This window comes from Nansenia antarctica (assembly GCF_963989245.1).
Source record: "Nansenia antarctica genome assembly, chromosome: 13".
NCBI classification, from domain to species: Eukaryota; Metazoa; Chordata; class Actinopteri; order Argentiniformes; family Microstomatidae; genus Nansenia; species Nansenia antarctica.
In genome coordinates this window covers 31,900,521-31,919,203 of record NC_137683.1, presented here as the reverse complement: position 1 = coordinate 31,919,203, position 18,683 = coordinate 31,900,521, and positions in this window count along the sequence as shown.

Here is an 18,683-nt window from a genome sequence, read left to right as displayed (position 1 = left end):
CATTAACCCATACCTTACCCCTACCTCACCCCTATAACCTCCCCTCACCATTAACCCTTACCTCACCCCTAATCCCTAACAAGCCCCTAACCCATACCTCACCCCTAACGCCTACCTCACCCCTAACCCCCTAATCCATAACCCCTAACCCTTAACCCACCCCTAACCCGTTAAAAAGACAAAAAGAAAGAAAACGACACAGAGACAGACACATGAAAATATAAAATGATATATAAACGTACTGTTGGATAATATATATTGATTATATTTATATATATATATATATAACCTTTACCTCACTCTTAACCCCTAACCCACCCCTAACCCCTACCTCAGCCCTAACCACACCAGTAACCCCTAACCTAACCCCCTAACTTTAGTCAAGATGACCTCACCTCACCTTTAACCTTTACCTCACCTCTAACCCCCTAACTTTAGTCAAGATGACTTCACCTCACCTTTAACCTTTACCTCACCCCTAACCCCCTAACTTTAGTCAAGATGACTTCACCTCACCTTTAACCTTTACCTCACCTCTAACCCCCTAACTTTAGTCAAGATGACCTCACCTCACCTTTAACCTTTACCTCACCCCTAACCCCCTAACTTTAGTCAAGATGACTTCACCTCACCTTTAACCTTTACCTCACCCCTAACCCCCTAACTTTAGTCAAGATGACCTCACCTCACCTTTAACCTTTACCTCACCCCTAACCCCCTAACTTTAGTCAAGATGACTTCACCTCACCTTTAACCTTTACCTCACCCCAGTGTTTCCAGTTTGCCGTGTGGACTCCTCAGCTAGCCCACCCCTAACACATAACTCACCCCTGACCCTTAAACCCCCCCCCCCCAAAAAAACAGAGATACATACACATGAAAATATGAACTAAAATTTAAAAGTACTGTAGAATAATATATATCTATATGCATACATATAATCCTACGGTACTTTTATATCTGTGTCTGTCTCTCTGTGTGGTTTGTATATGTGACAGCAGCTGGTGAAACCAGGAACAAGTCGATTGGCAGCCTGGCAGACGATTTAATGTTCAGACTTTTATTCTGAAAAATGTAAATTCATATGGCGTTGTTGAAAATCAATGACACACTCGCTAGTCAACTAACACAGCTTGTTTTGTGAGCCTGCTAACAATGTAAATTGTTTGTACTCTAACACAAAACCTCACCCTTAACCCCTACCTCACCTTTAACCTTTATCTAACCCCTAACCCCTAACTCACCTCTAACCCCTATCTCACCCCTAACCCTATAACTTTAATCAAGATGACCTCACCTCAGTGTTTCCAGTTTGCAGTGTGGACTCCTCAGTCCAGCAGAGAGCAGCTTCACACCTGAGTCCTGCAGGTTATTATAGCTGAGGTTCAGCTCTGTCAGACTAGAGGAGTTGGAGCTGAGAGCTGAGGCCAGAGACTCACAGCATCCCTCAGTCAGCTGACACTCCTCCAACCTGGGACCAGACATGTTTACATGGTAAGACCTCACATGAAGATGAAAGTAGCAACGGCAGCACTCACAGATATTGGTTGTGACAGTGAAGTATGAACACAGCAGGCCAGAACTAGAACCTTTCTTTCACCCCTAACCTTTACCCCACCCCTGACCCCTACCCCACCCCTAACACATAACTCACCTCTAAACCTTAAAAAAAAAAAAAAAAGAAGAAGAAAACGACACAGAGAGAAAAGAGAAAATATAAAAGAAAATATAAAAGTACTGTAGGATCAGTGTTTCCTCTACATGCATTTATTGGTGGCGGGCCGCCACGAATGAATTTCCTCCGCCACGAATTGATTCGAAGTCCACAAAAACAAAAACAAAAAGTTCTCAAAAAAATAAATTAAAAAAAATCTGAACATTTTAGCTGATTAAAATATATCTGATCCTAGATCAGCGCTATAATGGATGTTGACTAAAAGTGCACCTAAATCCACGCCCATCTCTCTCTAACCGCTGATCCAAAATCAGATTAACTCTTTGACTGCCAGCCATGTTCAGAGCGGAGAGCTCCACACTGCCAGACTTTTGGGGCATTTTCGCTGAACTTTGAAGACCCACCAAATATTGACTTTTCGGACTACATAAATATTGAACATATCTACCAAAACTTTAGACTCTCTTCTTTCATCAGAAAAGGAAAGTTTGTTTCTAGCCTCTTTGAGTGTTTAGAAATCGGCCGTAGAACATAGGGTGGTTTCAGCAAAAACACCTGATTTTGACCAATAAACAGAGAAAACGAGCTTTTTCTGCAGAACTTTTTTTTTTTTTTTTTTTTCTGCACTTTTACTGTATCATCCGACTCTGAACTGTTTGAAGAGTCGCGCGATGGCCGCGATGCTCCGCAATGCTCCGCGCCGCGTTTGGCACATACCCTGATCCATTTCGCCATTACTACAACCCACAGCAAGCCACTTCCTTCTCCAGGCTTTTATCGAACTACTGCCCCCACCTGGGACCGAAATACATTACACCCAAGTCTGAAATTCACTCGCTAGGTGTAGAACATGTCAATAACGCGATCCCCGCGAAAAGAAATATTTTTTCCGATAAGACGCCAATTGGCGTCTTTGGCAGTCAACGTTACTATTCTATAAGACGCCAATTGGCGTCTTTGGCAGTCAATGAGTTAATGACATTCAGTTGACGACGTGACACAAGGGCTCCTGATTGGTCTAAATGTGAACTGTGGTATTATTGTTATTGTGTACAGGCCACCGTAGTGACATCAGGGGGGTATTCCATCAACATCGCTAAAGGGAAAATCCAGGTTTAGTCTGATAAATCTCGCGAGAGTTCTTAAAAATATCCAGGCATATTCTGATAGGTCTCGCGAGAGTTATCAAAAATAAGCCAGGATTTTCCTTTAGCGACGTTGATGGAATACCCCCCAGGTCAGGTGGGCAGGTTACGACGAGACAACAAGAGACCGGTATTGTAGAGCTTACAGAGCGAGTTAAAATAAAGACACTTACATTGAAATACAGAAGGACTCACGTGTATGTTTAATAGAATAACACGACATGGTGTCAGAAGTCCTGTAAGTGAGTGTTAAGAGTTAGATCGGCCGACAAGTGTCATTTGAGCTCGTGACGGTGAGAAGGGAGAAGAAAAGATGGATGCTAATGCTAACGCGGGAGCAGCTGCAGTCCAGAGAACGGCGCCAGTTTCAAGTGCTACGTTAGCAGACATTAGCAAGTCAAAAAACGATTCTTATGTGCCGTCACTTTAGCAACGACACAGTATTGTCAAGGGGAAAAGAAGGGGAGACGATTTTTTTATTGACAACGGAATTACATGCTGGAAAAACATGCAGCTAAAATTCAGGGAACATTTGGACAATAAGAGACACACGGGAGAAGTACGGGAAAACAGGGCTCATGTGGGTCTCATCAAAGGTAAGAGTTTGTTTTCTTTAACTCAGCTGATACTCAGCTGTTTACCGAATGCTCCATCTGACTGTGATTTTACTTCTGTAATGTGGTGGGTTGACATAATTCACGCACGGAACTATAGGTTGAGACTATTGTTCCGTCCGTAGTACCCAAGTTGTTTAGACTGTTCTATTTACTGCTTGAGTGTGTTGTTGACAATCGTTCATGTCCTTCATTAAACGTTTAGCTTTGTCATTTGATACGCCGCCTACGACTACCATCTCTCTGCACTACAGTAAACAGTTAATCAGTAACGTTAGCCGCTTTTGTGCTCATGTAGGCCTACTTCGTATTATATTATAGCTGATGATCTTTGTGTGTGTGTATGTGACTGTCAGTCACAAGTTTATATTCTGTATATTCATTATTATTATTTTTTGGCCATCCTCTAGTTTTGACTGTGATTAGATTATTTATTTTTTTAAATAAAAAAAAATAGATTGTTGTTTTGAGCGCGCGTGCGCGTTTCAAACGCGCATGCGTTTCATGCGCGTGCACGCTGCGCGCGCGGTCGCGGCCATCCGCCACCATTGTAAAAATTCCTGGAGGAAACACTGAGGATAGTATAAATATATCATCCTACAGGACTTTTATATCTGTGTCTGTCTCTCTGTGTGGTTTGTATATGTGACAGCAGCTGGTGAAACCAGGAACAAGTCGATTGGCAGCCTGGCAGACGATTTAATGTTCTGACTTTTATTCGGAAAAATGTAAATTCATATGGCGTTGTTGAAAATCAATGACACACTCGCTAGTCAACTAACACAGCTTGTTTTGTGAGCCTGCTAACAATGTAAATTGTTTGTACACTAACACAAAACCTCACCCTTTACCCCTACCTCAACTTTAACCTTTATCTCACCCCTAACCCCTAACCCCTAACTCACCTCTAACCTTTACCTCACCCCTAACCCTATAACTTTAATCAAGATGACCTCACCTCAGTGTTTCCAGTTTGCAGTGTGGACTCCTCAGTCCAGCAGAGAGCAGCTTCACACCTGAGTCCTGCAGCTTATTGCCAGTGAGGTCCAGCCATGTCAGACTAGAGGAGTTGGAGCTGAGAGCTGAGGCCAGAGACTCACAGCATCCCTCAGTCAGCTGACACCTCCACAACCTGGGACCAGACATGTTTACATGGTAAGACCTCACATGAAGATGAAAGTAGCAACGGCAGCACTGACAGATATTGGTTGTGACAGTGAAGTATGAACACAGCAGGCCAGAACTAGAACCTTTCTTTCACCCCTAACCTTTACCCCACCCCTGACCCCTACCCCACCCCTAACACATAACGCACCTCTAAACCGACACAGAGAGAGAAAAGAGAAAATATCAAAGAAAATATCAAAGTACTGTAGGATAGTATAAATATATCATCCTACAGTACTTTTATATCTGTGTCTGTCTCTCTGTGTGGTTTGTATATGTGACAGCAGCTGGTGAAACAGGGAACAAGTCGATTGGCAGCCTGGCAGACGATTTAATGTTCAGACTTTAATTCTGAAAAATGTAAATTCTTTCGGCGTTTTTGAAAATCAATGACACACTCGCTAGTCAACTAACACAGCTTGTTTTGTGAGCCTGCTAACAATGTAAATTGTTTGTAAACTAACACAAAACCTCACCCTTTACCCCTACCTCACCTTTAACCTTTATCTCACCCCTAACCCCTAAATCACCTCTAACCTTTACCTCACCCCTAACCCTATAACTTTAATCAAGATGACCTCACCTCAGTGTTTCCAGTTTGCAGTGTGGACTCCTCAGTCCAGCAGAGAGCAGCTTCACACCTGAGTCCTGCAGGTTATTGAGGCCGAGGTCCAGCTCCGTCAGACTAGAGGAGTTGGAGCTGAGAGCTGAGGCCAGAGACTCACAGCATCCCTCAGTCAGCTGACACCCCCTCAACCTGGGACCAGACATGTTTACATGGTAAGACCTCACATGAAGATGAAACTGAAGCACTCACAGATTCACCCCTACATCACTTTTAACACATACCCCTTTTAACACATAACCCTACCTCACTCCTAACTCTTACCCCTACCTCACCCATAACTCTTACTCCTACCTCACTGCTACTCACTGCATCTCTCAAGTTCAGTCTGGAGGAGAGAATAGGCCAATAACATAATGTCTCTCTCTGTTTCTCTCTCTCTCTCTGTCTCTCTGTCTCTCTGTCTCTGTCTCTCTGTCTCTGTCTCTCTCTCTCTCTCTCTCTCTCTCTCTCTCTCTCTCTCTCTGTCTCTCTCTCTCTCTCTTTGTCCCTCTCTCTTTCTCACACACACACACACACGCACACACATCACAAATAAGTTAGCACACAGTATTCACAGGGCTGGTATCTATCAAATACTCACTTGGCTGTTCTGGAGACTTTGACCACTGGCATCAGCCTCAGAAGAGCCTTCTCTAATCCTCCTCTGATCCTCCTCTCCTCTGAGTATTTCTCCAGGTCAAACACATCCAGCTCCTCTTCTGAAGAGAGAGATGTTAGGACATACATAACCAGAACCCTTTCACACATTATTAAGAGAAATTCAGCATCGGTGAGGAATGGAGGGGGGGTTGGTGTGGAGGGGGAGGGAGAGAGACAGAGGGAGGGAGGCAGGGAGGGGAAGAGTGAGCAAAGGGGAGGGACAGGTGGGGAGGGACAGGTGGGGAGGGAGGGCGAGGGAGAGAGAGGGAGTGTGTTTGTGTGTTTGTATTAAGAGAGATTCAACATAGTTCACCATCTGCTGTAGGGTTCACATTGAAGTTCACTTTGACTGGTCCTGCAAAATGGCAGCCAATCAGAGCAGGAGCAATGACTTGGCCTCCAGTCTGAGCTGTGTTGGTGGTACTGGTAGTAGTCTGAGGTGGGATGGAGGGAGCTGTTTCTCTCTGGGTGTCTGCTTCATGGACATGGGCTCCACCTGAGGGGGGGGGGGACATGTGGTGGGTGTTGTAATGTGTCTTTCTATTTCAATAAAGAAACATGACTCCATATCATTACAGGGGGGTCACAGTTGTATTTCACTGGTATGTCATCACAACCTTCTCTTCTGGCTGGAGAAGAGTATGAAGCATGTGTAGGGGCCTGTACACCACAGTCACATACATGGTGTTTCTGCACCTCAAGATGGAGGAACGTACCTAGGTCTTTAAATAGAGACTTGGTGTGTAACTGTTGCAGATGGTAAACATTTGTCAATGTCTAGGTCTCATACCTTCAAAAGTGTGATACACTTTTAAAGTATCCGTGCACTAAAAAGACATGCATGGTATCATGGATATACTTGGAGCAGCAACTGATTTTGAGCAAATATTTATATTGTTTATGGAGTCACATTACCGTCCTCCTCATCCAGATTCCTGGCTGCAGACTCAGCCATGCTTGAATGGACTAAAGCAACTTAACCTGCAGAGAGAGAGAGAGAGAGAGAGAGAGAGAGAGAGAGAGAGAGAGAGAGAGAGAGAGAGAGGGAGAGAGTGTGTGAGAGAGAGAGAGAGAGAGAGAGAGACAGAGAGAGAGAGAGAGACAGAGAGAGAGAGAGAGACAGAGAGAGGGAGACAGAGACAGAGAGAGATAGAGAGAGACAGAGAGAGAGACAGGGAGAGGGAGACAGAGACAGAGATAGAGAGAGAGAGAAACACAGAGAGAGAGAGAGAGAGAGCGAGGGAGACAGAGAGAGAAAGAGAGAGAGAAAAAGAGAGAGAGAAAGAGAGAGGGAGACAGAGAGAGAGAGACAGAGAGAGAGGGTAGATACATGTGTAAGTGTTAGTGTTGTTCCGATACCGATACTAGTATCGGCATGGCCACCGATACGCACAAAAATGCTGGTATCGGTATCGGCGAGTACTAACAAAAAAAAAATCCGTTTTTTTTTTTTTTTTTTTTTTAAGTACTAAAGTTATTTTGTTTGTAAATGTTCACTTGCTGTTGCACTACTACTACGACTGTTTTATATCTTAAATGGATATTGCACTGATTGGCATCTGTGAGAGCCACATTTCAGGTTTTATAAGGGGTTGATTTTCTTGTCACCATACCAGGTAGACAATTAAAAAAAGTTCTATAGTATTCACTCTCTGTTGGTATTTTTTCCTGTTTTACAAAGGTTTTGAGCAGTGCCAGACTAAGTGTTAGCAATAATTTTACATCGAGGTGAGTATGCGGCTCAAAAAACATGTTTTTTTGTTTTGTTTTTTCAAACGCCGTGGTATCGGATCGGTACTCGGTATCGGCAAGTACTGCACGGTCAGGTATCGGTATCGGTATCGGGATCAAAAAATGGTATCGGAACAACACTAGTAAGTGTAGATATGTAGGTTTGATATTCAAGGCTTTAACACAAAAGTGTCAATATATGCGTTTGTCTTGAGTCGTCAATGCAGATCTCTGCTGGGTCTGATTGAGGACAACTTCTCTAGTCTCTCTGGAGTAAAACCTAAACCTCTTCTTATCCACCTCATTTGTCTGGTTTTCTGCTCGAAATGACATGCCCACAGTGAATATAGAATATCTCCACAATCACAAGGGCCTTCATAATGATCTTGTTATCAAATGAAAGCTAACACCTGTGGGGTGGCTGTAGAAGTGTCAGAATCAAAATCTATGTTACTGTGTCAGAGTTAATAGAGCTAGAACATTATTTAAAAATCTCAAATTCAGTCTCTGCCTAAAAAAACAACAGCTTTTACAGTGAATATCACCTTGGAAACCTGATGAATAAGCCCAAATCATCTAGGAATCAGTACTCCAGGGTCTTATTAGTACTTGTGCCAAAGTCGATGCTAGTAATGTGAGCAAATGCAACTTTGTACCTGTTTTAGTACAGGTATGTTTAGGCGGACACCAAATTTGGATATGTTTAGGCCATTTGGGGATATTTTGGCACCATCTATGCCATTTGACCTTTCTCATGTATCAGATTTATTTATTTTATTTTATTTATTTATTGGATTTTTTTGGGGTTGGCCGACCAATGGTATGGAAATTCGGCGTTGAAACCGGACATGACACATTCTCCAGTTGGAGAAAACTGGATGTGACTTAGGCCGTGTTTACCGTCTCGGGGAAAAAATGGTGGCATCGTATAGCATGCAAAGTTGTGAAACAAATGTGATATCGATGAAGAGAATTTATCGAGGTAAGCTCTTTATATCACTTCGGATCCACCTGTGGGTCCGTTGGATCAGAAAAGGTTTTAAGGAAATGTAGGGTTAGGGTTAAAGTGTGCCCTTTTAAATGTAAATATTAGTGATGTGTATATGTGTTGTAATCAGGGCTCCCTTGATAAAGAGACTGTGGTCTCAAAGGGACCTTCCCCTGAATAAAAAAAGGACAAATAGAATACAAATAGAATACAAAGGCAGAGTGGACAGAAATAGAGGCAGGTTACACACGTTTCCAAAGGTCATGTCATGTATGCATTCTGCCACTAGGTGTCAGCATAACCACATATATTAAACATGAATGGACTATGAATATAGTGCAAGCCAATCTCAGTCCTAAAGTTGGCTACACCGTTATTCACAAGCACAATACTGGCCTCGTCCATGTTAACTGTCACCTGAGGTTAACTTGAAGACACCATCCCTCCTAGCCTCCAGCTAACTGGAATCATATGTCTCGCACAGTTCAACTTTACAGTACAAACGATCATAACACAGTAACAATAAAACAGGAGTGATAATTAAACAAGAGGAATACTTGATCAGAGGAATAAAATAGCAATTAGTAGTTAAGTAAGTAAGTATTTAAACACAGATCACATGAATGTGTTCAGGCTACTCCTTAACTGTCCCTCCTGACACCTCTCCCTCTCCTCTACCGCCTGGAGAGTTTCTCTGCTGTTAATCATTAAAAGAAGAAACGTCTTCTAGCAGTATGACTGCCAATGGCCGTGAGCCAGAGCATAGATGACTATGTTTTATGATGACTGGTGGATAGATGATTCACTTACTTAGACAAATGTATGTGTTGTAAGTCGCTTTGGATAAAGGTTTCTGCTAAATGACAAATGTAATGTCCAACATTTATGTCAAGTAGGCTAGGCCTGCTCAGCTCTGTACAGATCTACAACATTGGCTTGTTGACTGAAGGTACTGACCCCTGCATCTTCCTCTCTGCCGCCATTTCACCACTTCTACCACTCAACTCCTTTAACAGATACCCTCATCAATAATGATGAGCCAACAATTACAATTATTAATTAATAAAATCAGAAAAAAACGAATTTCATGCTATTTGGAAACCGTAAAATAAACACTTAAGTACATTTGGAAATTGATCGTGTAAAACTTGACAGACTATATGAAAACAACAAGCTGGAAAGCTTACAATCTACCTATCACATATGTCAAGTAGGGTAGGCCTGCTCACCTCTGGACAGATCTACAACATTGGCTTGCCGCCATTTCACGACTTCTACCACTCAATTCCTCAGATACCATCATCATCATATGAGCCCACAATTAAAACTGCGTAACCGTGGTAACCTTCGACTGGACACCGTTCTGAGTGAGCCTTGGTTAGTTCTAATTTTGAATTTTGCCATTTAGCAGACGCTTTTCATCCAAAGCGATTTACAATTACAAATTACAGGGACATTCCCCCTGGAGTAACTGAGGGCTAAGTGCCTTACTCAAGGGCACACTAATAGTGGTGTGGTTTTAGGTGGGATTTGAACTCACTACCTGAACCTTCTGATCACAAGTCCAACTCACTACCCCACTAGACCACCACTACCCCACTAGACCACCACTACCCCTCTAGACCACCACTACCCCTCTAGTTCCGAGGGTCTTACCGTGGGTCCTTGTCAGCGCTTCACAGGTTCACTTCTCTGGTCCAAATGAAGGATGGGGTGGAGACAATGGTGATGTTATCCTGTCTCTACCTGCAAAATAGGATTATGGACCTGAAAGAAGATCAATGAGGTGAGAATCAGTGAGGTGAACTCGGTAAATTGACTCCAAATTAAAAGACAAACATGTATAACAAAAGCCATGCTGGACAAAATGGCCGCTGTTGGCTTAAACTCACTTTGGTTGAAGTGATGCAACATTAGCTAGCAAAAAAACGAGTCACTTGGTCACACGTTAGCTAGCTTATACATTTTTATAACATTAGCTATTGCACAACAGAAACTATGTGGACAGCTAGCATTACTTCACAGTCATTTATCAGAAGCTTTTATCCAAAGTGACTTACAATAAGTAGTGATGGCGAGATGACGCCGACGCTTCGTAGCGTGTCTCGAGTAAACAGAGGCAGATTTGTGTGGCGCCGCGTAACGAGGCGCGTGTTGATGACGTATGGTAACTAGCGACGCTTCACCTGCCGGCCGTACCACGTGACCGATTCGGGAAGTGGCTCGGATTTGGCGCGAGACTCGAAACATACAAGGGACAGGTAGGTGGTGGGCCGAATGCGTTTATCGCGAAGTTTATCTTTTTCCATCTACAGAGTAAACGATCTCTTACATACGATATTAAGTAATTATCTTAAGTCTATAACAATTTTGTTTGCAGCTGTATTATGTCGGAGATTTTCACAAACTTATTTTTTAATAGTCTGTCTGCTCAGGCACATCGCTGGTCGCTCTAGTTGATAAACCAATCAGAATTCGAGTACGGCTTCATTAGGACCCCGAAATGTAAACAATGGCTGTTAACCCTAGCAACTGACTGTATGTTAACCCTAGCAACCGCGGGGAAATAACGAGATGTGATGAATTATGGAGTGTTGTATGCATTTAACAAACCGAACGGACAATATTACAGCATTTTCAGATGCAAGTTGGACCAAATTTGTACATTGTTCTCTACAGTGGGTGAATCTTCACACTGCAGAAAGCCAAATTGCAGAAAGGGCTGTATTTTTTTTTTTATAACTATAGGTATTTGGGAGGGGGGGCTCCCCTGGTGCTAGGAAAAAAAATACTAAAAACAAGAAGGGAAAAGAGCTGGTTTACATAAATAAAGGCTATGTACACTATCCACTATACTATACTATACAAATAAAACACTGTGCTGTACTCTATGCTATGCTATAGATATTGTCGTGTTTCGTCCGTCTGATGTGCGTGGGTATAATGACTCACACGACAAGGGATTCTCCGTTTCTGGTTCTTTAGTGAACTTCTTCTTAACACAATACACAATACAAGATACAACTAATTGTGTCCCAGATGGCAGGTTAATAGATGACGGGAAAACTAGCTCTGGCACAGAACAGCAGCTTTGCTGTCCATACCGATGAGCGTTGTTCCCTTTACTGACTGTTTACGTAACCAAGGTAACGAGCTATCTCTCTCTCTGGGTGATCATGTGACATACAGTAACCAATCAACAATAACGGTAACATAAACACAACAACAACAACAGGGAAAGCCACCCATGGTGAACTGTCTCACACTATCCCCCTCCAAGAGTACTGAGTCCCTTCAGTACAGGTGACTTAACATTAACATGTCTAGGAATAGAACAGTTGACTCAATGAACATGTCTAAATTATTTGATTACTTACATCACATTCTTTGCAAACTCGTAGGCCCTATAGCTAAACAACAGTGAAACAATTAAAACACTTAACTACTTGTAAACAATTTTTACAGTAAAACATTTTTTTTCTTCTTTATAATGCAAAACTTCTTGGATGAAGTAACCAATCTGCCGATAAACTAAACAGTCTCTCTTTCAATAACTAGTTCCTGAATCTCTCTGGCTTATTAACCATGCGTCCCTTAGATGTTTTAACAGTATTTTTTGGAGTGTCCTCTTGTCTTTTTTCCTGCTGACACCTTGGAGCTTTGAGATGAGGTTTCTCCTCTTGATCACATGACTCTCGAGAAGCTCCTTCCCCTGCTGGATCTTTATCATTGTCTTTCTGTAGTGGCAGCTCTGGTACCAACGGGACATCCTCTTCAGGTAGCTGTGTAGCTGGGTCTTGGCACTGCTGCAGCACTTGACTCCTTTGACGTTTTATCCCAGCAGGGACCACCTCACTATTGTATGGTTTAAGCCGATCATGGTGCATTATCTTTCTGCGCTTCAACCCTTGAATATCGTAGAGGACAGGACCACGGCATCCAGCCACAATCAAGGGGCCCTTCCAAGGTGCTTGAAGCTTGGGGCTTAATCCCTTCTTTTTCGTGTCATCCTTTACATACACCAAATCTCCAACGCTGTAAGAATGTTCTCGTGCTCGGACATCATACATCTTCTTCTGACGTTCTTGTGCAGTGCGGAGGTGCTCCCTCGCTGTGCTTTGTGCCTCCTTAAGTCCTTCTCCCAGGTTATGAAGGAAATCTGCTACCTCCATTCGGTCAGATTTGAGTTCTGCAGCCCCAGACTGGATATCCTGTGGTTGATGAACTTCTCGGCCAAACATGAGCCTGTTAGGTGTGAACCCTGTGATTGCATGGCGTGAGCTGCGGTAGGCTGAGGTGAGTAGTGACAGATGCTCATCCCAGTTCTTTTGGTTCTGGTCCACGTAGCATCGGATCATCTGGAGTAAAGTTCTGTTGAACCTTTCCACCTGTCCGTTAGAGGCAGGGTGGTAGGGGGTGGTCCTTGTCTTTGTGATCTGTAGGAGCTTGCATACATTCTGGAACAGGGAACTCTCAAAATTGCGACCTTGGTCAGTGTGCAACTCGAGGGGGGCTCCAAATCGGGCGATAAAGTCATACACAAGCCTCCTTGCTGTTGTTTCCGCCCCTTGGTCAGGAACAGCAAAGGCTTCGACCCATCGAGTAAACTGGTCAATTATGACGAGAATGTACTTGTTTCCAGAGCTGGATACAGGGAATGGCCCGAGGATGTCTACGTGGAGACGGTCCAAAGGTGCTCCAGCTTGGTAGCTTTGCAACTTGGCTCGTTTCACTGGTCCCGTAGTTTTGCATGCATTGCAGTGCTGGCATCTCTTCACAAACAGATGGACTTCTTCACCCATTCCATACCAGTGATAGCTCTGGCGTAAGCGCTCCAGTGTTTTTGCTTCCCCAAGATGACCAGATTGAGGAGGATTATGGCAAGCCTGCAGGACCTCTCTTTGCATGGAAGCTGGAACTAGTAGCAACACGGTTGGTTGTTGGGCTCCTACTCTCTCCCAGGAGTAGTAGAGAATTCCTTGCTGCAGCATGACCTGAGGCCAGCAGAGCCAGAACTTCCTCACTGCAGGGCTCTCAAGCATCACCTGATCTTTAGTAGGGAGGGTTCCTGATTCTTTCCATGTGTGGAGGGTGGAGAGGACAGGATCAGCTTTCTGAAGTTTGGCAAGCTCTTCCAATCTGACTGACTGCAGCCAGTTAACTACTGGAGTCTCCAGCATGGTTGTATGTGGTGGATCTGTTTCCATCGACTGAGTGTTATCACCACTGGTCTCACCAGACTCAATACTCCTAACTGCGAGCGGCACAACATCATCAACATCGTCTTCAAATCTTGTCCACTGCTCATGAAGTCTTCGGCAGTACTTACATCCTTGACATGGTAGATCAGACAAGTTCTTTCCAGCTTGGTAACAGTCACATTTGTCTGAATGTTCTCTGGTTTGCCTTGACATGGCATCAGCATTGCAGTGTTGCCGGCCCGCTCGATGCTCTATGTCAAAGTCATATTGGCTCAACTCTTCCAGCCAGCGAGCCAACTGACCTTCAGGGTTTTTGAACCGAAACAGCCAGGTGAGACTGCCATGATCTGTTCGTAGCAGAAACTTCTTGCCCAGTAGGTAGTGGCGGAACTGACGAGTGTAGCGGACGACAGCAAGTAACTCACGTCTGGTAACACAGTACCTCTGCTGAGCTGGTGTAAGATGGCTGCTGGCGTATGTTAGGACTCGCTCTTCTCCCCACTGGAGTTGTGACAGAACAGCTCCAATACTGTGGTTCGAGGCATCAGTGTCTAGAATGTACTTGCCTCCAACAGTGGGGTATCCCAGCACTGGTGTAGTTGTCAGTTTTTCTTTCAGCTTTGTAAAAGCATCTTGGTGCTCATTTGTCCACAGGAATGTAGCCCCCTTCTTTGAAAGGCTGTGGAGAGGGCTTGCCAGTTCTGCAAAAGCTGGAACAAACTTGCGGTAGTAGTTACACAGTCCAAGAAAAGCTTGCAGCTCCTTCAGGTTGTTGGGTGGCTCCCAGCGCTGTACATCCTTGACCAGAGCTGGGTTTGGACAGATCCCATCTCCACTCACAATGTGGCCCAGGAAGAGAACTTCCTCTTGAAGCAAGTGACATTTAGAAGGCTTCAGCTTCAACCCATAGCTGTGGAGACACTTGAAGACCTGTGCGAGCCGGTCCAGGCTTTCATCCACTCCCCTGCCAATGACAATGACGTCGTCAAGGTAGATCAGCAATGTTTCCCATTGGAGTCCCCTGAGGACGAGCTCCATTGCCCTCTGAAAGGTGCTTGGGGCATTGCAGAGCCCAAATGGCATGCGGGTGTATTCATAGAGGCCCCATTTGGTGATGAATGCTGTCTTCCCGCGGTCTTGGTCATCCACTGCTATCTGCCAATAGCCAGACTGAAGGTCAAGTGTTGAGAACATTGTAGCTTCCCCAAGAACATCAAGACACTCTTCAATCTTGGGCAAAGGATATGCGTCCTTTACCGTCAGACTGTTCAAGCCGCGGTAATCTATGCACCACCGTACTCCTCCATCCTTCTTGCGTACTAAGACGACCGGAGAGGCCCACTCCGATGATGATGGTGTAACGACACCGGCTTTAAGCATGTCTTGAAGATGTGTTTGCTCTTCACTTTGAAATCCAAGAGGTGCCCTTCTCACTTGCTGGCGCACAGGCTTAGCCGATCCTGTGTCAATCTTGTGTGTGACAGCAGACATGTAACCCAGGTCGGAATCACTTTTGGCAAAGAGGGATTGGTAGGTCACTAGCAGTTGGATAAATTGTTCTTGTTGCTCCTCACTGAGTGCCTCACTAGTAGCACCAACCAGGCTTTGGAGATGTTCAGGTAGCTCAGAGATTGCTGCTACTCTTCCAACCACCAGTGATGGCACACTCTCTGACTCTCCCTCTATGATGGGCTCTACACTTTGCTCAGGTGAACATGATGGCTCCTCAGGATAAGCTTCAACTAAGAGTCCAAGGCATGCTCCTCTTGGCAGGGCCGCTTTGCTGGTCGAGAAGTTGCATAGCCGGACTGGCACCCGCTTCTCCATAGTGGTAACAACACTCCCGGAGACTACATTTTCTGTGATGTTCAAAGGCTCTAGTACAGCTGGAACACCTGGCCTTGGTTCTTCCACCTCGCCCCAGACCACACATTCAGATGTAGGTGGTATGGTGGTGGTCTCTCCTAGGGTCACTCTGGCAACATGATAGTCTGATCCATCCCCTCGTACTATTTTGGAGGGCACAAGTTCGTTACCGATGAACACCTTACCACGGGTGTGGATGACAACATCATGAGTCTTCATCAGATCCAATCCTATGAGGACAGAGTCACGTATGGGGGCTACGTGTACGTCCCAGTCGATTGTTTTGGCTGCAATTTTAAAGGTGACGTTCAGTCCACGTTTTGCTTCCATGCCATCTCCAACTCCCGCATTTAGAAGGTAGGTCTTACGTAGGCTTGTCGGATCACCTCCAGAGAAACTCCTATACAGCTCCTCTGAGATTACTGTTGTCTGGGCTCCCGTGTCCACCACAGCCTGTGTTGGAATGCCGTTTACTGTCACCGGAATCTGTAGACTCTCACCCTTGTTTTTGGTGCAGCCAATCTGTAGCCCTTGTGGTTTGTGATCTGCATGTAGTCTCCCTTCTGACCGCCCCCGTTGGTCTGGGCCTTTGTCACCGCGGTTACGTGCAGCTGTTGGGCTCGGCGATCTACTGCAGTCCCTCCTGAAGTGTCCTTGTTCTCCACATTTATAACATGGGCCAGCTGCTCCCCGGGTTGGGCTTGGTGACTGGGAGCGCATCCGGCCGGGCTGCACCTGATAATGGTTCTGTGTCCTCTCTAGTGACAGGGGACGTTGTGTTGTTGCTCTAGTTTTATGATGTTCAAACTGCAGCTGTAGATTCCCTACTGTATGTACGAGGGTCTTGACTTGGTCCGTTAGTGTAGCAAACTGTTCAGCAGTTACATACTGAGGGGTCTGTACCCTACGAGAGGTAGGAGTAAAGTCCTCACAGATGTCTCCATCATCAGCCCAAGAAATGCGTCGTGTTCTGTTCTTTATTTCTGTTTCACGTCCCACCGTAGCTTTGAAGTTGTGTTCATGAGCCTCTACACACTTTTGAGCCTCTGCAAGGGAGCATGGATCTCGGTTCATAACTTCATAGGCCACTTTTTGATTTTTTAGACCTTTAAGAAAGGCATCAGTTGCAAGTTGATCTTGCAGCTGGAGATCCACTCCTGGATATGCAAGTGTGACGAGGCGTCTCACCTCTTCTGCAAATTCAGCTGACGCCTCTCTACCTTGCCGAAGTTCTCCCAACTTTCTCCTTACTGTGGTAGGGGGGTCTTTTTTCCCAAAGCGCTGAGTAAGCTCCTCCACTAAGAGAGCATAATCCTCCCGTGTACGTTCTGGCAGTGAGCAGACATATCGTATTGCAGCTCCTCTTAAGCATTCATGCAGCCTGTCCACTCTTTCTGTAGTACTCCATCCATACTTCCTGGCCTGGCGCTCAAATGGCAACAAGAAAGAGTCCCAGTCATCATTTCCTTCAAATGTGGCAAGTTTAGGTCTACGCACTTCTTGCAGAGTGTGCTGACTGTTGTGACCAGAACTATTCAGTCTCTGCTCACCATAGGGAAATGAGCGTTGGGTTTCATTCTCAGAGTCTCTAGTGTCTCTCCATCTACTGTCAGGTTCAGCATTGCCGCCCCTCCTGGTGGGACCAAAGTTGCGAGTGCGCTGATTGATGACATCCAACTCAGCTGCAAAGGGGGCACCAACACGAGTTTTTGGTCTTACTGGTATATCCCAAGAGGCTGAAGTATAGCTTCAGGCTCAGAAGCATGCCTGTCCAATGTGGGGCGCTGTAAGATCTTATCCCCATTTCGACTGGAAGCAGCAAGTGGTGGTGAGGCTTGCTGTGTAACGGGATTTCCTCCTGTTATGTGTGTTAGTACGGGGGCTAGCATCATTTGCAGGTGTTTTGTCTGCTGATTTTGGCTATCCAACAAAGCTTGTAGCCATGTTGGGGCTCTATCAGGCTCAGTAGGTCCTACTGTAGCTCCTTGTTCCTCTGTCATTTTATTGAGTTTTCTGTTCATGTAATTGTCCTTTTATTTTCGGTGGATTGTCTGTTCCACTTGTCTTGTTCTCATTCATGTAGTTGTCTCTTTGTATTATTTAGTTGTTTATTTATATAATTGTCTCTTTGATTTTGTTGAGTTGTTTATTAATGGAATTGTCCGCTTAATTTAGTTGAGTCTAACGGGAGTACAGTCTGCCCAAACACCACCAGGTGGCAGTACTCAACCAGTTGTTGTAGTAACTCCTGAATCCAGTCAGCTGGCTAGCTAGCTGTCTCCTGTTAGCCCCTATTAGCTCCCGTTAGCTTTTGGCTCTTATAACTTTATTATCTTCCGTTAGCTTCTGTTAGCTTTTCCTCTGTCAGGTGGATGTACTCACGGATGATCCCGCTTCTGACACCAGTTGTCGTGTTTCGTCCGTCTGATGTGCGTGGGTATAATGACTCACACGACAAGGGATTCTCCGTTTCTGGTTCTTTAGTGAACTTCTTCTTAACACAATACACAATACAAGATACAACTAATTGTGTCCCAGATGGCAGGTTAATAGATGACGGGAAAACTAGCTCTGGCACAGAACAGCAGCTTTGCTGTCCATACCGATGAGCGTTGTTCCCTTTACTGACTGTTTACGTAACCAAGGTAACGAGCTATCTCTCTCTCTGGGTGATCATGTGACATACAGTAACCAATCAACAATAACGGTAACATAAACACAACAACAACAACAGGGAAAGCCACCCATGGTGGACTGTCTCACAATATCCTAACATTTCCTATCTCTGAACCTTATGTACCCGAGGGTTGTCATATTGCACATAGTATTATTGCACATTCATTTAAAGTGTCGCAGTTTGCAGGTTTGAAATGTTCACAGTTGTGTTTCAGAATTGCACTTGATTACAATCTAGTAGCTGCTATCAAATTGTCTAGATTGTCCAGGGCCTAGAACCTAGGTATTTGCTGTGTTCAGGGCCTGAATGGCCCTAGGGTAGAAGCTGAGCTTCAGTCTATTTGTCCTTGCGG